The sequence below is a fragment of the Pangasianodon hypophthalmus genome, chromosome 15, assembly GCF_027358585.1.
Source record: "Pangasianodon hypophthalmus isolate fPanHyp1 chromosome 15, fPanHyp1.pri, whole genome shotgun sequence".
NCBI classification, from domain to species: domain Eukaryota; kingdom Metazoa; phylum Chordata; class Actinopteri; order Siluriformes; family Pangasiidae; genus Pangasianodon; species Pangasianodon hypophthalmus.
This window is the reverse complement of record NC_069724.1, coordinates 8744828-8768026: the sequence shown is the minus strand read 5'-3', so window position 1 is coordinate 8768026 and position 23199 is coordinate 8744828. Positions and strand designations below refer to the sequence as shown.

The 23199-nt window shown below is 38.0% G+C and overlaps 1 protein-coding gene across 12 annotated transcripts in view; it reads right to left on the bottom strand.

Moving 5' to 3' along the window:
* Positions 1-23199, bottom strand: part of ncam1a (neural cell adhesion molecule 1a) — a 253408-nt gene that overhangs the window by 110898 nt on the left and 119311 nt on the right. The gene's annotated exons all lie outside the window — the stretch shown is intronic.

Genomic DNA, 23199 nt, shown 5'->3' with positions numbered 1-23199 from the left:
AGACAGAAATTATTGAGAGATGTGTCCAACTAGCTCCACAAACCTCTGAGACAAACCTGAAAACATGGCATAGCGTCTATGAAAAAAAAAAAAAAAAAACCTAAGTAATAAAAAATCTCTTCATACAAATATGTGTACCCGGCAGTTAGAGATGCTAACAGAGGACGTTTCAATTCATATAATTGATATTTAATTTTATATATATATTTATATATATATATATAAACCTGGTTTAATATAGTTATTCAAAATTTCAGTAACAATGAAGTATCACAAAATAATTAATCAGTAATATAATATCAGATTTATTTTACTAAAACAGTACTACACTACTAGACAGCAATACATTTTTGTCCCCAAACACAACTGGCTAACTAATATAATAATAATAACTCCTCAAATCTAGCTAGCAAACATTAAAAGCTAACATAGCCAACATTAGCTAACGTAGTGTTAGATTCCAGTTTTTAACAAACAATGTGTTAAAAGTCCTACAACACTATTAAGCTGTAAATATATAAGCCCATGCAAAATAGCGAGCTAATATTTGAGACAATCCCCAAATCTAGCTGACAAACATTAGAAATCCCATTAGCATACACTAGCTAATAGCATACAAAATCCACTTTTAAGAAACAATATACTACTTACATATATACTATATATGTTTGTATTTTTGACTCCATGCAAACCTAGCTAGCTAGTCATAAAATAATTCCCCAAAACTAGCTAGCTAGCATTAAAGACTAGTACTTTCCACATAGTAACAACTTACACAGGCACTAATACTGCAGGTGCTCCATATAAACAGATTTAAAAATGTATGCGGCTGTGGATATGGTGAAGTTTTCTGTGAGGAGAGATTTATTTAGCATTTTTAGATAACTGCAGTGTCAGTCCGAGGTAAATCTATAGCTTTTCTAACATAGGAAAGTCTTCAGGACAGAGCAGTTTGCATTTTCTCCGTAATATTACAAGCTGCATTTTTTTTTTTTCGTAGTATTAACTTCAAGGGAGAGAAATACACAGAGACTGTTTACAACTACTGTAGCATAAGTGATAAGTTGTTTTGCAGATGTTCCACAACATTAAAAGTAACTATAGCTGAAAAAAGTATGATGTGTCACTGTATCATCAAAGTAACAGTCACACAGTAAATACATAATTTTGTATGACATTTAAAATGAGATATCTTCACTTCTGCTTAGGATACAGACATAATATGACTGCATATGAAAGCTCAACTTGAACTCTTTTGCATTATTGTCTCCGACTGTTTCTGGCTACCAGCATCTCAGAAGTATTCATGAGAATATGATGTGACTCATTTGGATGCACAGGCATACAATATAGGCATACAGACAATGATTCCATAGGGTTATTTAATTAAAAAAATCTTCATTGTTGGCAATTTGCGGTGATAGAAGAGAAATAAAACACTTTAGGCTGTGCTCTTATTGGAAAACAAATCAATGTTGTTTCACTTTATCAGACCACCCCATCTGTGATTATATTACTACAATTACTAGTAATATATATTATATTACTCTAATTTCTACGTATTAACTTATTATATTATTAACGTTCTTTTTTTTCTTTAAAGGAAGTCCACAAATCATGATGTAGTGTTAGCTCTGCCATTTCTGAAGGTTGAAGCAAAGTGGAAACATGAACTTGGTGACCTGGTGTGTCAGTCTAATTAAAGGAATTAAAATAGTTATAATAGACATCTAGGCATGGAAAAAAGACAAAAAATCAATTTTTAAAAAGGTCATGGTTCTTGTCATGCGATTAACTGATTACTGAGCGCACAGTGCTCCCATTTGATTAAAATACCCATTTATTAAAACCAGTTTGAAAAGTTAAATGTCTCTGAACTTTTGACTGACAAGTATAAGTACTGACTTTGAGTGAAATCATATGATTTAAGTATAATCAGTTAAACAATAATCTGTCTATTGTCTACAAAGGCCTATAAATTCCCCAGCGCCAAGAGTAGCAAGGAAAAAAGGAAGCAAGATGACTAATCACTCACTTTAGGAATAATTTTCTTACCATTTATTACATTCTAATAATGGCATATACATTACAAGAAGGGTAAAAATTCAATTTCTCCTTCCAAACCAGATTATAAGATGGCTTTAGCCTCAGTATCACTTTCACTGTAACCTATCACCACCCATAATTTGACTTAGAATACTCAGGTTGAATGAATTCTTCCTGCCATTTGGCTTCTCTGTAATGTACTGTTATTGGATAATTTAAATTGAAATATCGGATGGTCTTTCTGCGTGCTTTGAGTTAAGTGTTCTTGTAATGTAAAATTATCTGCATGAGCGTTTTAAAGAAAAGTCTGTACAACAAGTACAATTTCCAGAATGTTACCCTTACCGCAAATCATCTCAACGTAGTTGATCAATGTAGTCAATTAGTTTTGCCCTTGAGCTTTAAGGCTATTTTATTTAACACATATCTTTATAGTGCATTTGTGTATGAAATGTTATGTCTGGAATCCCAACTTCCCTGCCTTTCTCAATATTGATTTGTTTTTACTTTTTATAACAAGTAAATCTCGAAGCCAACACTGTCGATGGAAATGCCTTTGCCACCAAGCCTAATTTTTTCTTTAACTAACTTGTATGCCTGAAATACCCTTACAATATACTTCAAACAGGAAGGGAGCTATTGAAGAAAAACTATTTCAGACATCTGGCCCTGCTGTGGCCTTGATCCAGTTTGGACCAGTTCATTCATTCATTCATTCATCACACATGTCTTTGGACTGGGGAGGAAACTGGAGTACCCAGAGGATTCGAGCCCCCAACCTCGGAGGTGCGAGGCAACAGTGCTAACCACTACGCCACCATACCCCCCACAGTATATAATACCAAATACAAAAATAAATAACCATACAACCCAAGAAGGAATATATAGCACAATCAACAGTGAATCTTCTGTGAAGCTTAGTACCAATATAACTGTAGTCATATTGTTTAACTGTGTAAGTTTCTCAGTGGCTAAACACGACAACAGTTATCCACAGGGTTAAAGGTGAGCGGGTTACATTTTCTAAAGTACAGCAATCAAGCATGATTTAAGCAAGCACAGAGCAAACAGAGGCTCACACATTTGAATTCATCATTGTTTTGGGTAAAAAAAAACACAAAGATGCAGATTGTAGGACAATCTGTTGGCATGTTTTTGCCAATCATTCTAGAGACTGAAATAAACGCTTCGAAAACCTTTGCGCTTTGAAGCTAATTTAGCTAACAACATACAGTAGCTAGCAGATTAGCACCATGTATATTTAATGCCTAAATCATACACCAGCCAAAACAGTGCTGATTTGTTTAGCAGAAATGCTGAACTAGACTTCCCAGATCTAAAAACAGTTGTAATCTTCCCCAGCACATATTCTGCAGTTATAAACCCTTCAGACAATCCTCAGGCTCAAGTATTAGGCCCAAAGTCTGAAGCAGGGATTGCACCTTAGGTGTGCTTCAGAAGATAATATAGTTACAAATTAATTTTATTCAATTTATTTTTTTAAATGAACTGCAGTTGTATGAAAATGTTGTACAGACTGTCTTCAGAGGCGAACGTGTACATAAGGTTTTACAGTTAATATTGATATTTTATCTAAGAATTTATCATTATCTTTAAATATATCTTTAAATATGTATCAGTAAATATATCCTTATGTCATATTTAAACCTGCCATAGTTCTGATGTCCTTAGTCATTTCATTGTGAAGAAATGTGAACAAATAGAGAAGACATTTAATTTATATAACTATAAAAAATTTTAATTGATGTATATATAACTACTAAAGACTCTGCTAGGAAAAGCATGCTGCGTTGATGACCTAGACCCTGGGTTCATGGTTTTCTGAGCTGAAAGATTTACTGGAGATTTGCATTCATCTGATAAAAGGAGTGAACTCTCTCTCTCTCTCTCTTTCTCTCTTGCACACACACACGCACTCTGGCTTGGACAAAAGAGACAGTGTGTTTCCAATCTAATCAACTAATGAAGAGCACACAAAGAGCTCTTCTGGATGGTATATTCCTTTTTTAGATTGATACTACACGGGCTTGGGGGGTGGATGGGGAGATATCATGGCGTGAGATAGAAGGTCTGGCGCTGATCAACTTCGCTTATATTGGAACGTTTGGGGTCATGGACCTTGTCAGTTAAGATTTATGTGTTTGGCTGAAATGTTCCACGTGTCATAAAGTGGAGGTCTTAATCCAGAGTCAGACGGATATTTTTGAACCCAATGCCAGACCAGGCTTTTAGTTGCTGGTAGAATGACAGTATACTGTGGTGAGGAAATACTCTGAAATCATTATTGTTCTATAGTGGTACAGACATGGTGATGATTCAGACATGGATGAAGCAACACATAGGTGTAACCATTTAAACAGGTAGTAAAAAATTGTATGTAGTATGTATTAAAGAAAACTCCTACATTAGAAATCTGGAAATATTTACTTATATATGTTTATATATATCTTGGATATTAATTATACCACATGCTCAATTCTGAGTGGTCAGAAGGTGTTGATTTATTATTTTTTTTATGTCAGCTTCTCTTAGAGTAGTTCTAGCTGTAAGCCAAGCCACAGGTTTATAGTAATGCGCTCATTCTAATACATTATTGTTTCTATAGTAACAGCTTAGACAGGAACTTGCATGGTGGACACTCCACAATAAAAACTTGTGTAAGCATTGATATGATGAATTTTTCAGTGAGGAGAGACATTTATTTAGCATTTTTGGAAGAAGTCTCCAAAAATAGCCAGAGGTAAAGCTGTAACTTTAAGTTTTCCAATACGGGCAAGTCTTCGAAGGTTTTGCACTTTTTCTGTAACGCAGCTGCATTTTTGTCTTATTAACTTCAAGAGTGAAAAAGAGAGGCTGGTGAGGGAACAAATGTTTATCACTGCTATATGGTAAATGATAGCAGAAACTAGCTTGTTTCATGAGTGTTTCACAACATTAAAAATAACTATAAAACATTAAAAATTACAATGTTTTCAATGGCACCATGTCTACAATGTTTTTAATGTCTTCCATTAACACATTCAAAATTGTAATTTTTATCAAATCGCTGTGGTGTAAGAGGAATAAAACACTTCAGGACATGCTGTCATTGGAAATGAATAAACATTGGGGCAGTAACAGTAACTCCACTTCATGTCGGGCTGCATCCCACCATCCCACCATTGATTGTATTCCACAGGTCTAGTGCTTTGTAAAAAAAAATTAAATAAAATCATAAACAACATTCAACAGAGAGACAAAAACGCTATGAGACACTGTCATGGCTTTATTCCTGGCTTTATATTCATGGTGTTGCTTATTGCTAAATAACCTGTAATAGTATGTGGGTGCTGAGAGGCAAAGGTAAACTCATCGCAATTAAGCCGAGTTAGTTTGCTTTTTGAGAGTGCTGCACTTTTCACCTCTCCAAATGCCGAAGTGAGACGTTGATAACTTCTCTAGTGCAATTTAACTGCAGTTAAGGGTACTTGCACTCACCGTTCTGTAATTGCATGACTTCCCGCGCTAACTCTAAATACCCTTTGGTAGTGGAAATTCTAAAGCAACAGGAATAGCAAAAGTATTCAAGCACAGAAAAATCCTGAGTCTAATCACAGAAAGTAGAATATCACACACAAATAAAGGTCAAGGTCCAGACAAAACCTGAATATAACTGTTCTTTCAATAGTGCTTTTATGGTATTATTGATTTAAAATTTTAACGAACGCAGGGTGCAAACTTTAGGTGCGAACACGCTGCCTTGCTAAAAGCAGGGCATAATGGCATTCTGGAGAGCTTCCTCTGGAAAGCTGATTTCATCAAATCTATTCATGTGAGGTTGTCCTGTGTGGCTCGAAACAAAACGTACTTAAAGCCCATGGACACTTCACCTGGCACTTCTTATCGTTTGGCAAATACATAGCAGTTAGCAATGTGCTCAGTTATAAGGAGAAAAAAAGAAGAAAAAACCCTAAAACACATCTGCGGTGCAATCTATCTCACTGTGCTCAGGTGCTCTAGTCCTCTGAAGCTGAGGAGATTTGTCCATTATCAGGCAGATAGAGCCTTGCTCCGGACTGCCTCCTCTTTAAGGGTGACTTGCCAGGTCTAGGAATCTCTTCTCCTCTGTTGCCTGGCAACAAGCCATAAAGTACAGCAGGATCCTGAGCATCCGTGGCAAGGCTGGCTAAACAGTGTCTTTGATGGGGAGCTGGTAAGACGGGGCCAGGAAGTCTTTGTGTTGATCCATGATCTCCCAAAAGGGCAAGAGCTCAACTCCACCTCTGCCATATTCATTATATCAGCAAAAAAGCACTTTACTTTGCATAATGATGGCTTTCTTTTTCTTTCTTTCTTTCTTTCTATATCTGATCTGCGCAGGCTGTGAACACATTCCATCCCCTGAGATCAGGAGCGAGTGCTAAATCGTTTTATTTCTTGTTTATGTTTTTTTATCTACTCTGCTGGGAAAAGCGTGCAGCCGAGAAACAAGCAACTGTACCCGCAACTTTATGCTCGGCGAAGTGAAAAAGTTTTCTCATAGGAACGACAGTCACATCTCTTCTACACACCACCACAGGTCATGATCACACCTTCTTGACAGCATCTCTCAGTTTCTGGAGGTGTCATGGTGATGGGGTGGGAAGTAAATACAAATAAAACAGATTCCCTTGGAAGGCTGCAGTTAAACACATGCTTATGTGAGAGAAACGATGCATCGCATCCAAGTCTCTAAACATGTCCGCACACAATCCTCTAAAGAATGGGAAAAAAGAAAGAAGAGATATGCTGAGTCCTTTGTGCCCTGACATTGCTTACTCAGTCCATTCTGAGCAGCAGAGATAGCACAAAGCGTCTTTAATGCCCGTTTAAAGCACTCTCAAGTCTGCTCCCCAGCCAATGACCATGAACTGAAGAGTCTACACTAAAAAAGAAAGTGCGCCCAACACACACACACACACACACCAAATCACACTTACATTCCCAATGGTGTTTTTGATTGCTTGCTCAGAAATAGAGAAAATAATTAATAGGCTATCACTGCAACAGAGTGTGAAAAACAAGACTAATGCCACTCAGTGATCTCCACCCCTGAGAAACGTGACAATCTCAGCTCAGACAAATCGCCTGTATCGCTCAGAAACAGCTGTGAAAGGAAGTCCCTGAGCAATTCTGGGCCATCTTAATCCTTTTCCCTGACACTGTGTGTGCACTTGTATGTGCTGAGATGATGAGCACACTTCTATTCCCAGAGAGAATCAGAGTACACACGAAGCATAATTACAGCAGAATGAGGAAAGCTCCTTCACTTTGTTATAAGTTCACATGCAAGCGAGCTTAAAATTAGATATGAAAGAAAAACTGAACTCAAAGAGGCACTTTGTTAGTGCTGTACTTCCTTAATTATCATTTTACCATCCTGTTGCCTGATGCTTGTTCCTTACAACAATTACCAGGAGCGTTAAGGAGAAAGGAGTTGAAAATACCTTACACTCGGTGGTTTGAAATGCAGCAGGCATCTGGTGGTGTCAGGCACTAATTTTCACATGAAAGAGTTTCCGTGATCATGTGACTCTCTAGCATGCACAGAACTGCTGCCATAGTGTTAGCAAAACGTGTCTCATTCTGCTCTCAGTGCGTAAATGTGACACTGGGACACCTACCTTGACTGATACGAGTGTCTTTCAACAGATGTGCCTCCGAATGTGATTTACACACATCGACCGTGTGCTCAGCTTAGGCCTAAACAAACCACAGCTGAACACCCAAGCCATGTCAAGCTGTCATAAATACAAACCCGGTGATTGATTCCCCGCCTGCATTCCATTATGACTCAGCCATGTGTCACCATCACTCTCATGCCGCATCCCACTCCTGTTTTCTTGCTCAACAAAAACCTTGGCTAATTCAAGGAATCCTCCCAGACGTGTAACTATGAACCCCTCGAAATATTCTATGACCATTTCAAATGCTTATTATTCACTGGTTAAACTAACACACATACAGTGCAGCTGATTATGTGCAGTAATTGCTGTTGTGGTAGTGCCAAAGGGTGCGGAACTACACTACCCATCAGCCCCAGCACATCACATACCTCACTAATCACGCTCACCTCGTGTCTCTTTAAGCCTTGTTTGCACCACTATTTAAGATCTAGTTTTTTACTGTGTCACTGTCAAGCTTTTGTTGTAGTTGTCGTGTTTGTCACATTATTGCGTATAGTCTGTATGTTTCTTACCTTGTATCCATGTTATTCGTTCCTGTTTTCACTGATTTGTTTGTTTTGGCTTTATTTTCTCCAATTACTTGCACTTGCATCCGCCTCCTTTACCATTCCTGACACTATACTGATGTTCATCATTATGATTCCTCCATATTTAACATCCCCAGATGTCAAAAGAATGTCTCATAGTTTGTTTCATCACATTTTATTGGCTATCTGTTGTCAGTGTTCTTAGGCATAACACCAAGCAGAGTGCCTAAAATGCCTAGTTATATTGCTTTTATAAAATGACATGCCATGAACATTAACAATGACTTAAGTGTAACGGTTTAATTGGTTTAAACCCTGCTGCATTAATAGAAAATTCAATTACTGTGAGAGGGTCACAGGGGTCTGTACATAAATAATTTTACAATGGTTCAGTGGCTCAGCCAATCAGATTTTAGAATTGAATTTATTCTTGTTTTTTTTTTTACAGGATTAATAAATCTGGATATCAAAGTGACAGCCAATGAAGTACTGAACATCAACTGCTGGAAATGAAAAAGAAGGGAAGATCTGGTTTTATATGATAAAAAGTAACTGTCATGAACTGTCATGAATGTATTTTATTTCCTAGTGGAGTTATTAATATGGCAAAAATTTGTTTAAGGGTAGACTGTGCCTTAAATAATTAAATAAAAAAATTCTATCTGCGTGAGCCCAACATGCATGAGCGCATCATATTAATGTACAGATTTTATTTTTATTTAGCACATATCAACATCTGCCCCCTGATTTATTCCTGGTTACACCACCTGCACCGGGGGAGCACTGATGCCCTTTAGGAGAAGAATTAACACCATGTCTCCTATCGCAAGACTTTGTTTTCTTTTATGCAGGAGATTTGTAGTCCACTTGTTGGTGGTTGGTCTCTGAGCCACTCACTCCATGATTTGTGGGGCTGCACTGTGGAATCATTGCTTCCGTTGGTCTGACCCGTGTGCCATCAATCAACACTGCTGAATGTGAAGAGCGAGGGCTTTGGCACATGTCCATGTCATTAAAAGGCCTAGAGTGCCGTGCTCTGATGCTGGGTGAGAGGTGAAAATAAGTGTGTAGTGTGTTTATCTGCAGTATGCGTCCAGTGGTTTAATGCCAAAAAGCTGTCCATCACTTCTCTCCTGACCTGGAGAAGCCCCACCAAGGCATTTCCCCAACGTCATCCAAATCCAAACAGTGTGGACGAAGAATGGGGTATTTGTTTTGAGCCTGCTCTCTAAGCTGAATGCATATGGAGGTGCATCCTCTATAAATATAATCATCTATAAATATAATCATTTTATATATCATTAACTCTAACAGTGGGGCATCTAGGTGTGTCAGAGTCTTCCCCACAGTCTATGGATCCACTAATTTGTTTAACTGATTCATTAAATGAGACGGTTTATTTTGAAAATCCACATGAGATTAAATGCACATTCTACTCTAAAAGAGCAAAATAGAGAAAACAAATCCTCATCGGTGAGCCAGTGATGAACTCCTGCAGCTCGTTTGCTTTGCCTTTCATTAAGTGAAGGACTGTTGCAATGCAATTTCGAATAGCTTCACGCAGCGAACAGATTCAATCAGATAAACACATTACTGCCGGCTATGGGATCGCGGCATAAATGAAAAGACCCAGGTTTATCATGGAAATGAGAAGGTATTTGGAGAACTGATGTCAAAACCTGTCGCTCCTGTCTATTGTTGCAGGCCCTTCCTTTCCAAAGCTTCATTATAATTATACAGCTTTCAGTCACAAAGAAACAGGCATGCAAATAATGATGGTACTTATCTCAAAAGCATTATATATATAGGTATGAGGGATGTAACTGAATATGAATATGTTATTTGGAACTGAACAGATAATGCGTTCTAAACAGATACAAATACAGACAAACACAGGAGGCACACTATTCAGGGTTTTTTTTTTTTCTTCCCTCACAGGGAATATGGTTGAGACTATAGATGTGCATCAGTTGTGTGAATTATTGGTCAGATATGAAGCTTGTGGGACAAAAAAGGTCAATTTTATTAATATGAACATACAGTGTTCATTCATTCATCTTTAGTAACTGCCTGGTCTGGGTCATGGTGGTTTAAATTAGGCTACTGGTTTGATTATATTTTGGAAAATACCACCAACTAAATTTTGTTAGAAAATATCGTGAGCACGTACGAAAAAAAATAGAAACTGTCCGAGCAGGATTAAAGCATGTCTCTAGTTGAGACCAATTGTGAACTTGAGTGATGTAGCGGAGGTTGAGGAACTGTCAATAAAAATAAATCCAATTAGGCCATGCCCATTTCAGATTTAAATCCAAATACAGATACAGATATGGATATTTGGCGCACTAAACAGATGCAGATATAAATAGTGGCATTGGGTTACACTCCTGTAAGGTAGTGATAAAGGTAAGGGTAATGTAATGGGTAAAATAATGACCACTGGACCTCAGTGTAAAATCTAGAAAAAAGGCTGCAATAAGTAGAACTGAACAGGGATTTCATCCTGTTCATTTTGTGTCAGGGTTTCACAAAAAAGGTGCTTAATTGCTATCTCCCCCAAAACACATTGAGCATTGTATTCTTGGTCCAGCCAGCAGTTGCCAAGGGCCTTTTTTGTAATGCACAAAAATGGCTCCCATTTCATAACTGTCAAATTACAGCACTGACAGCATTACAGCGCCACAGCTTTCCAATTTCACTAACGCCACCCAAGCCTGTTCTGGGACCTGCACTGAAGTGCATGCCAGACAGGGTTTTTGGACACAAACTCTGATTGAGCTGTCGAAAAAAACAGCCTTTCAAGAAGCTTTCTAGGCTTGATGTGGCTAGAGGTGTTTTTGTTGCATGTGTTGAGACTTAGACAGCAAAGTGATGTTCTAATTTGAATTCGTCTAAAGCTAATATTCTTATTTGTTACTGTTTTTACAGTAGACAAGCTTTTCCAGGAATTGGCACAGTTTTGTTCAAATTAAATCTTTGGTAATTAATGTTTGGGATGTTTTCACTAAAATGATGTTGGAGAAACAATAGACTAAACTTAAATGACACATCCTAATGGAAAAGAAAAAAAAAACTTATTGCCTTAATCTCAATTTGAAGAATGCTTCTCTTTATCCGAGTCCATTTTCTGCACAATTTCCGACCGTGCTTATTCATGACATAAGTAGAATTTAACGTAGTAATTTTCTTTATTGCAGACATAAAGAAAGGTTAAAGCTAATTACACAATTCCGGCATTAAACCTTTGCATACATAAATGGTATATATAATGTATACATACCAATTATATGTAATGACTTACATAAAAACAGCAACTGACAATACACTTAACTACACCAAGACCAACAAGAAAAAAATGAAAGAAAACTCCAATAATAATAAAGGTCTGTAAAGTATCTTTTTCAAAATATTATGCAAAATATATTACTATTTAGTGTGATGCATTGTATACTCTGGAAAATATATGAAATGTATGGCCTGCTGTTCTGCTGCTTGAAGACACTGTGGAGCTGTGAGTCATTAACACTATGTTCAATCCACCTTGTAGTAATAAAGGTCAACCCAACCCTCACAGACTGCTTTTTTTATTTCGTTATATCAGCACTCCATCTGTTCACAGAAGATGATTAGCCTAAATCTGTTAGCACTGTGAACCAGCTCATCTTTAATGAACTATATAAAAGACTTCTTCACTTCTCAACTTCAACATGATCTACAACTAAAATACTTCTCTGTATGGCAACTCGAATGACAGTTAATTTAATCTATGAACATAAAACTTGTTTGAGTATCTGATTTCATCATAGATCTGTCTGGTTTTGGCCGCCCTGTGAGTGACAGTGCTCTGGCTCGAGCTAGAATAGATGAGCTTTTCTGGTCATGCATTACTGTAGATATGCAAGTCACTCGGCAAGATGAGGAGAAATCCCTGCTTGCTCAGGGCTGTCACTGATCTAAAAAAAGACATTTCTTGAAACTTTCAGCTTATTTTCAGAAAAACATATTCTATGTGTGCAAAATACTGTATATTGTATATATATATATATATGCTGGAAAAAAAATGTCGGATGCTTTGTCTGCTACTATCTCAAACATTAGGCCGGTGTCTTGGGCAAAGAAGATGAAATATGTAGAAGACAAACATAATAAATACATTTTTCAGGACTGTTGCAACAGCTGATCTGAAGTTTGAATACTTGCATGCAATACAAGGGCCTTTATTGCATAAGTAATATGATAAATATGATAAGTTAGTGGATGTGTTGTCAGTGATTTGCAACAAATTATTTTATTTGTCAGTGATTTGCAACGAATTATAAATGACATAATATATGTCAAATAAATATGTAACTGAGGTTTTTTTTTCTCTGGTGGGTTTGGAGCACCAAGAGATATCCTTGAAGAAGAAACTCAAACTGCAAGTCAAGCATAACAGCAAGTAAAGGCAATGAGAAGAGTCAAAAACTGATCAAAATACAATATGAATATAAAATAAAATCATGTAGACACAAGTGTTTGTTTTGTTCGTAAGGAATATGTGAATAAAAACTTCTTACAGGCTCTTTAAATGTTGTTGGAATCGGACATGTTGTGAATATCTAACCAGCTTTACTGTTGTAATATTGTCATTATTACAAGAAATGTTTTCAAGAAATATTTTAAGATACTGGGACCTAATTTTGAGAAACTTTATCACAATAATGGTTTTAATTTGTCTGGGATGATGGAAACAGGCTTAGGCCAGTTTAATACCTGCCCTTCAGTCGTATTAATTTGTGCAAACAATCAAGGTTCCCAAAGTGAAGTGACTTTCAGTCTGCTGTTAATCACACTGCAGGTGCAAAATTAAGCTATTTGTCAGTCACCTTCCTGTAATTTGCACTTTAAATTTTATTTTTTTATATTAATTAGCAAGATTTAAAAGTTTCAGTCTTCCGTAGACCCTGTTACTAAATCAACTTGCACATTTTTGTGGGTGTTATTACGCTTTCATGTGCTTTACAGGCAAACCTTTATTAAATCAGGGCCTGGATCTTCTACAGCCCATTGCACTTGCTGGGTTTAGTTTCACTCTTGACACAATCCAACTGTCAAATGGAGCTAAAACTACAAATAAGTTTAAATCAATACTTATACAGGTTAGACTGCTGACATGAAGTGACTCACTGTAGTAGACAGGACTGCAGAATTCCAACATAAATAAGTTAAAACTCTTACAGTGAAATTATTTTGGTGTTTCCTGGAATATTGGTTTCTGTCTGCCTTTATTAAACTCTAAAAAAATACATGGCCTCTGAACCATAGTTTTTTATGACAAGGTTCAACAACAAGTCCACTCATTGACAGGTTTTGTATAAAATGCTGAGAGCAAAGTAATTGTATATAACTAATTAGCTTGGAATAATTAAAAAATTTGGTCTGATTACTCTCATAGATTTTGAATCTCTCCAAATAACCCACGGTCCTAATGGGTAACATGAAATAATAATCAGATAGCCAAAACGACAGGATTTTCAAATTATACCCAAATTAATTCGACATGCTCATCACTGTGAGCAACATGCCTATTTTTGCGATCTAATTTGAATGTGTGCAGTGACAATCAGTAGAGATAATTGCACTGACTACACTCTCAGTTATTACTTTAATCTGGATTCATTTCCCATCGCCCCCAGTCATATCAACAACAATACAAAACGGCAGCAATTACATAAGTTTGTCTGGGTTTTTTTGCGACTAATATATGCCATATCACAGGTGAGTCACTACGTTTTGTCCTTCTTCATAAAACTGCCAAACCTCTAACAGGCTGTAATGATGTATGATATGCAAAATGCACTCGGCTCTTTTATAAGCAATGTGAAAAGCATCAAACTAGACTTCAGTATCAAAATAAACACGTACTTTTGTATTATTGATGCAACACATGAATGCATATATCTACACCTGCTCTGATACTGGCCCACTCATGCTCATCCATCTGTGGTCAGAGATTAAAGCGCTACAAGAAGGTGGACTAAAATTTGTGTTTAGAAGCCACCTTATGCTTCTCTAGGTATTGCCTTTGAGTATGATTACATCAGCACTTACTACTGTTATCTGTGCCTCGGCAGGTTAGACCAGGTATATAAAAATGGCTTTTTGCAGACAATAGGTACAGAATACAAAACATGGCTGAGAAAACTGTGAATGGCCAGCACTGGGCAGGAACTGTACAAGTCAGTCTTTTCATAACAAGCTGATGGACAAGCTTCTGACTCTGGTACAGTACTTTCTAATGATGCCTTGCAAAAAAAAAAAAAAAAAAAAAAAAAAAGGTACTTAGAGTTTCAGACTGTACTTCAGGGCAGAATGCAGTACATGGTATATGTACTGTAAGCCAACACTTCTTGGTGTGGGTGCAGCTTTATGGATTTCGTGACATGGACTCAAGTAAAAGAGCTGGCTTTAACAGACCACCTGGCAGAGAAACAGTTCCTCGCCAAGTACTTCACGCCGTCTGTCAACACTGTCATAATGCTAGTGGCTGTAATGACACAATGTAGTCTACAAGAAAGCGAATCAATTTCAGGAAAGTTTTGGCAGGAAGTTTGCTGACCAAACTGCTAGAGCTCAGAATATAATCATCAGGCTCTCACTGAACTACAAGAGCATGAGAGGGAAGACAAGGAGTTAGGGAGATTTCAGCAGATATTCAGGCTGTCTATGTTGGGTTCTATCTTATCCAAAGGAAAGGAAGCTTTCTACGAGGACTCTGACACTTTAATGGAACTTAAAATGACTGTCAAAGACACTAACCAGTTTGTGGGGGTTGTTTTTGATAAGAGGCACAGTCCCTTCGTAGTCCTTAGCTAACTACTTTAGAAGCAAATGAAATTAAAAGGAATCTCATTTTCTCCCTCATTGAACAAACTTATAAGAAACAGAATGCTTTAAAGCACAGTAAAGTCAAGCACATAGAGCTTCTCCAACAGCCACAATGTTTTCTCTCTGGTGGCCGTTTTTCCATCCCTCCAGGCCACACACTGCCTACATAACATGCCTGGCAAATCCAAAAGTCATCCCTTGCTATTATATATAAAGGCAGGGATAAAGAATAAGCTAACATACTCAGGTACCAATCTACATGTAGCATTGACTGCAAAGAGCAGATGTCAAATTGTTGCCCTGACTCTGTTTCTAATCCTGCATCCTGAACTGCTCTACATTTCTAATTTCCACACACCTACACATGCAGTGGCAAGGCACCAATTACTATTATCTCAATTCCGCTGCTAGTCTTAGTGTAAATGGTCCTAATGATGGTATGTTGACGGCAGGGAGAGGCCACTAATAAGGGAGATTCTGAGGATACAATAAGAGCGGGTATGCTTGTTAGCAAGGTGCAGGGAGCTCTCTGCTTGTTAAATAATGGATGACATAAGACAGCCTCTGGCTGTGAGGACAGCAATCAGGAGGAGAGGCATGAGCGCCTGACAAAGAGCAGCAGCACACAGAGGCCTGTTTACCCAGAATCTTGCCCTTGAAATAGAAGGGCGCCAGAGCCAGACGGAACCTAGCTCTGGCTCTGTGGAAGGAATGACTAGGCTCTGCGTTGCATTCCAAGTCACTTTTCCCATTTCACAAAATACAGCCATGGCTCCGGGTGAACCATGGAAGCTCGCTCACTTTTTGGCGTTCTTTCTGGGAATAAAGGACATTAAAAGCAAATGGCATTTTTCCCTCTAGTGTCTGAAATTGAATTAATTTCGTTAGCTGCTCAGACATGCATAAATTCTGCTGCCCTACTGCGTTTCCTAATGGCTGCTAGGCGCGCTGTTGTGAAAGTAAGTTCTAGAAGTTCCATTTCCCTTCCATCTTTCACTGATTGAATGGTTTGTATATGTCACTATTAGCATGTGTCTTCTGTAGGGGGTGCACTTGCATTCAAACCTATAAAACATCACTCTGTACATCTATGGCTTGGAGCATGAATACGTAATTGGCCTGAACCTAACTTGCATTTTCCAAATAGACTAATCACATAGTGTATTATTTGGCTTTAACCGCCTATAAAATATTTTCTATGTGATACTTCCTTGGCTAAACCTGAAAAAGACCATTCAGCCATGAATGTGAAGATATAAGCTCCTGCCCACTCCTCCACAAGCTGCTCTATTATTGCCTTTGACGTTGTTATAACACAGCGTGAGAGTGGCAAGCCAATATTGCTCATCCTTGTCCATCGAGATGTGCTTTTGTGGTTACACAAGATAGTGTTTATACCTACAAGGTTGTCACTCTGAATTAACCAGTTAACATGCTCTGTCAACTAGCCAAAAGCACACTGAACAAGACTGTTTCATTACCAGAGAAGAGACCCAACAGGAGGACTATTTATCACACTATAGCACCTCACAGATAAGAGCAGATGGCACCCTTTAACAAGGGGAAGCTGCAGAACTAAACAACCCCACTACCAGATGAAAACTTCATTAAATACTGAGCACCACTAAGTACTGACACATGTAAAAGAGTAGGAATGACCGAGTGACCTTGGCCTACACATATAAACTGGAAGTCTGGTCCAGAGTAGATTTTTTTTATCCCAATTTACTTGCTACCATTTACTACTGAGTTCTTCTCACTGAATGACAGCTACCTAATAGGGACAATGAAGACTAACACATACTTCCTCTAAAACACTTGATGTCAAAGGAACACACTTGGAGTAGAGCCAGAGTAAAGTTCTTTATTTTGCACACATAAGCTAACAGATTGGCTAGCGATGCTTTGATTGACAGGGTAGGAAAGGACCACCCAGAGAGCAGGGGGGTCAATTACGTTTTCTTGGACTCCAGACCACTGATGGTTTTGGCAGTGTCAGCATTTGAACTTATGATCCTCTAAAGATAGGGCAAATTTTCAGACCACTGCACCACTTGGAGGCCCAAAAAGTCCAACAAAATAATGGACTTTTGTTGAGGAGCTTTGATAGCAGAGCCAGGAGTACTTTATACTGAGTGCTCCAAGAACAAGCTGAGGTGAAGCAAAGGTACTGGCCCAGATTAGGGGTTGTCTATCATGCAATCGACACCCAAAGAGTGCAAAGTCCATGATTTCCAGGAAGCAGTAGACTAATTTATTTAAAAGGGAGGCAGTTAATCTCACCTTCATCTGCTGCTTACTAGGAGGTCAAGGCAAGAGGAGAAAATAAAAACACAGATGCACAGTTAAAAAGGAGATGAAGTAAAGAAGAAAGAGATGGGGAGAAAAGACAAAGATATAAAGTGACAAGAAAGCCTTGCTTGGCTCGGTTCAACCCCAGGCTTTGAAATTGGTGTTTCAACATAGCTCTCTAAGAGAGACAACAATACAAGCTAGTCTCCACTCAGTCATGTCAGATTTAACATTCTAAGTATGTGGGCGAAAACAGAAAAAGAGATAAATGCTGATCAGTCTAGTTTATGGCAGGTGTTAATTTTCATCATTCATTTTCCTAGGTGGAAGCTTGAGAAGGCATGGTTCACCAGTCCAATGTCACCCATCTCAAATGAGCCATGCGGGAAAAGAAATGATATGGAGCAGTTCAAAAGTGGTGAAGGAATTCAACCACACAAAAAGTCCTGGAATAAACAAGCAACACAATACTTGAAGTGTTGAAAAAGACTTTGTTTAGGACAGTGGCTATGTATTTGTCCTCAAGCATCTGTTATTAATCAAGAAAGTTCCAAAAACATGCCGTCCTCCAAATGCCTCAGTGCAGAATACCTGTGGTTGCTGAATCGCAAGAATTGAGCATGCTCTGAAAAGAGAGTTTGTGCTGGCAGCAGAAACCAGTGGTTTCCGCTGTGACTTCTCCTTGCCCCTGGCTTTGTGAAGCTAACAAAGATCCAAGGCCTCCACTCATGTTTGCTGTATTCTCCTAGCTAGCGCACTGAGGAGAGCCATTGCAAATGTTCACAGAAAAAAAGAGAGGTAAGCTTCACTTCTAAAAAGCTTTTACTCTCAGGGACTCTGATATTTACTTTTGAGCTGTACCTTGTGCCTAGATATATGTAGATCAAACACTAATTATTGCTTTCATCTTCCCAACAGTAGAGCAAAATGTGGTTCGTATTTGGAATCTGTTTAATGAAAGAACAATGGAGATGGGTTTGTGCTGGAGAATGTGGTTAAATACCACGGCAGGCAGTTACTAAAGCCGGTTTTACACTGTGCAATTCCGGTGCTCTTTTACCATTATTACTTGTCACACTGTATGAGATGATCCCAATAAGAATTCTGTAACAGACTGTGTGACAGTGTGTGTTCTTCATGTCAGATTAAATGATGAAGATGGTTACTATATTATGCCATACTGGCTGCACAGCAATGCAGCACAGGTTTGTAACTCTTCAGCTGGAAAGCACAGTTTCACATTATCATAATAGAAAATAAACTCTATGAACAGAGTTTTTGCTTGCTAATTAGTTAGCTACACACCTGGAAGGTGTAATTCATCCTCTGTTTCTTTCCATTTTACATCTCTTTTTTTGTCGTGTCACGATATGTGTGATGAGACATTATAGAGACATTGTGTCTGCTGCTGTAACTCAACAAAGTGCTTACTTTTAAAACCCAATATCTTTTTGTTTACCTTTCACCATTGCCACTATTGTGTTTTTAGCTGTCCTGTGAGTTTTGTGTAATCATATCCCGTCCTCCTATTGGTGGAGTCTAGATGTGTGTTGTAGCAGTGGTCACACTCTGAGATTCAAGCAAAAATTTCTGACATTGCCAGAACTTTGTCATCAGCTGCCTTTTGGGCACAGCAGCACTAAACTGACTGCTGGTGAGCACATCACATTATGCATTCTAAGACCACTGATCTCATCTCACAACCAAAGATTATCCTTTACGATGTACTTGCAACAGAAAAACATACAACATATCATACAATGTAAACACAGCTTAAACCACCCAAGAAAAACTAACCTCTAGGGGTGTATTGCCATGTCACTATCCGTATCTGTGTCTGTTTAGTGCTCTAAATATGTCTATTTATATTCAAATTTAAACCCAAAGTGGACTAAATCAAAAGTTTTTTTTAATTAATTATGAACTTCACTTATGCCCTCTGAAACACTAGAGAAAAAACCCAGAAGTAGAAATGTCAGCACTGTCAGCATGGCGTACGAATTCTTGCTCTGACAGTTCCTCAACCTTTGCAACATCACTCAAGAGATGTGTACTGGACTGGTTTTTTTCGTTGTTGTTTTTGTTTTTTCACTCCTGCTAGGCCAGTTATTTTTTTCGCAATATTTTCTAACAAATTTAGTTGTTTCTATCCCAAAATATAAACAAAATAGTAGCCTAATTTAAACTATTACAACCCTGATCAGGCAGTTACTAAGGATGACTGAATGAATGCTAAATACATTGCTCAGCGACTCACATTCGTGTTAATTAATGCAGTCTTCCTTTGTCCTGCAAGCCACATATCTGACCGCTTGCCCGCAAAGAAAGTTACTCATATAATGTTTTGTCATGCTCTTTGGGATCCTAGTACTGATGCAGCCCTCTGGTCTCAACCACATGTCCTGTGTTGACAAACTTTCCAAAAGGAAATGTTTATTAATGTTTAGTACACATTATCCCTTTATTATTTATTCCAATTAATAGATTTTATTCAGTTACACCCCTTCAAAACACCTTTTCACTATAACACCTAATTACAAGGTCTATTCTGAATATGTGAGTATGTTTTCCACAATGCGCTGGTGAGCTCCTTTTGATACTATGTCTGTGTAGCATATAATAAAAGTATATATATATATATATATATATAATCTCACACCGATCTCACTGAACCAATGAAGCAGTGACACCTTGTAGTATTGTAGTCTAGAGCATGTGCTAATTCCCTTTCGACATACCCCGGCTGCCCTTCCTCTCTCCTACAAGCTAAATTTGCTCCCTTTTCAGGGATATGTGGAGCACTCCCCAATTCCCAAAGCCATTTATTCAACTCTGTGCCTGTCAGGAATTATGCTGGGTCAGAGCCGTTGCCAAGGAAACATTCTACACCAATTAAAACAAGTATGCATATGGAAGACAAGAGACAGAAATATATAGTGTTGAACCCCTGAATTACCCCATGAGTGAACGCGTCTCGTCGCTGTCTGTGTGTACTTTTCGAAGAGACAAACCAAATACCACAACTCCCCAAAACTCTGCTTTTACATGCTTGTTTTTGTTTCTCAGTTTCTTTCACTTAATCCAAAAACCCTCTGTGTCCATGCCAAGCTGCTCGTCTCGCTTTGATCCAGAAAAAAAACAAAGTCTGTTTGTTCAACTAAGTTTGTTTCAGAGGGCTATATGTAAAAGAAAGAAGAAGATGAAAAAAAAGGACATGAATTACAAGGCTGGTGCCAAATGCATAAACACCTTTAAACAGTTCTTTCATATTTCCTTCATAAACTGTAAATTTGGGTCTGATCCAGGGAGAGGCTAAATGCAGCAGTGGATCTCTACTAGCGTCCTTGCTTCTCTCCTGTCTACAAGCTCTTTTTGTCTCTGACAGCTCCTCTTTTATCATCTATCACTGCCAGTAGAGGATGAGATGGCAGAATTGTTTAAGCTGCCAAAGAAAAACCAGAATACAACTGAGAAGACAAAAGGAAAGCAAACCAAGTATATCAAGTGTACAGTGCAACTTAATTGCCCCGTCATGAACATTCCCTGCTGTTGTTATTTCTTCAGGATTATCATAGACAGCTGAGAACTTTTGAAATCGTTCTAGTCATGAAATATACAACTACTAAATGAATGGCTATAAATGTAACGTAGGACTCGACGCAAACGGCGTCGACAGTGATGTCTCTGCCGCCACTAATTTGTACTCCACAAATACCCTTAAAATATACTTCAAACAGAAAAGAAGCTAAAAGAAGAAAAACATTTGACCTTGCTGAGGCCTTGACCCTGTTTGGATCACTTCCAATCTCAAATAAGTTCATCAAGACCACTCGTTCTTGAGATCTCGCACTAACAAGATACCTATCCATAATGCCTCAGGGGTTTCCTCAGCATCATCCATTTTTTTCTCTGTCCTGAAGTTCTTCATTCACACTGAAGACTCCTTCCATAAATGCTAAATAAATGTCTCCTCACAGAAAGCTTCACCATATCAATTATTAAATATATTTTACTATTAAATAACAGCATGTTCTAAACAATTTATTCTTAGGCTTAAATGGCACATCTACCATGTTTCCTTGTAAATGACCGGTTATTATGGAATAGATAACGCATCAGAATGAGCATTCATATAAACCTGTGATTTATACTCTGAACTACTTTCAGAGCCGTGCTGTTATAGAAAATTCATCAACACTTCCTGAGAAAGCAGAATAATAAATCGGCAATATATAGCGGTTCAAAATGAAAGTCATTTAGATGTCGCCCATTATGCCTCTTCATTAGAAGCTAAATATTTCAGCTCAATGGCGGTCTGTGAGAGCAAAAAAAAAAAAAAAAAAAAGCTTTAGTCAAGCAGTGTGGAAGATATGATCTGAAACGGCAAAGCAGGTGCCTCACTTGTCTCGTGGGAAGCCATTTTGTCTATTTACATCTGCTACCTGCTATGAATATTCCACCAGGCTTTCATGTTTTATGATCACAGGATCATGATTGGAATACAGAACAATCCCCAGCTGCCAGGTTATGACAGAATACTTCTTAAAATCAGACTGCGTTCAATACTGATTCAACCCAACGCAGAAATCATTCAACTGTAGTTTTAGAAGGATTCATATTTTACTGTGAGGGATAGTGATACAGTCAGGGGCAAAGACTAACAAGAATTTCTGTGTGACCTCCAAACACAGAACTGACCTCAGGCATGGCATGGCCATAAACAAGCTGTAATTCCTTTGTTGCCACGGAAGCAGTTTGGGGATTGTTAGGTTCTACATAGGCCGATCTGGGAGACCTTACGTGGCCTGTGCAATCCTGAGAAGATTAGCCTGGCACATCACGCACACATGAACATATGGCACAGGCCAGCTATCCTAGTCCCGTGGCCTGTCAATCAGCCGACCGTATGACATTGTGTCTGCTTACAGCATCTGCTTACTTCTGGGGACAAAAGTGATGCCATTTTTTAAAAATGTTTGCTTATTTTTAAAATTAGAATATCGAGTTATTACTCTAAATAATAATATTAAGAAAAAAACGCAAGTTGAACGTGCCATATCAACTATCATCTGTTCACATTTTTTGTGCTGGACAGAAGTAATATATAAGGAATAAAATATAACGAGGCATGCTATTATTATATGTACAATAATCAACAATAGGGTGATGCGATGCAGCCTGATGCAAAGCGGCGTTACTGCTACCACCCAAACGTTGATTATTTTGATGCGTGATGCGCTGCTGTGCACAGAGTCACTTCTGGTGTAAAATGGGTTAATGTGAAAACCCAATATGTGATTTGTGTCCATTTTAGTTTAGGAATTTTAATGGAGCTTTAATGAATGATATTAGAAATATATTATTTCTCTTCTGTCCTGCGGGCTTAATATCTTTTTTCATATTTTCACACTGACTATGCGCATCTTTGGCATATACACCAAACAATATTTTGACAAGTTCTTGCTTATAATGGACATCCGGGGAAATCAATAACATATTTAACAGGGAACATATTTAAATACTGTGACGTGGTGTCTGCAGCAGAATAAACAAACTAGCACTGTGTCTCAGATCCCATCCTAATGTACTATTCTAGAGAGTTATTGAGTACTAACACAAATTATGAACCTATTATGTTAGTTAGTGGTTGGATTTTAAAACCTCTCCTGTAGCCTTTAAACATATTGAAAGGTCTGTCTTGCATACCAGTCTTCTGGTTCTTTTAGATTAGTAAATACTTT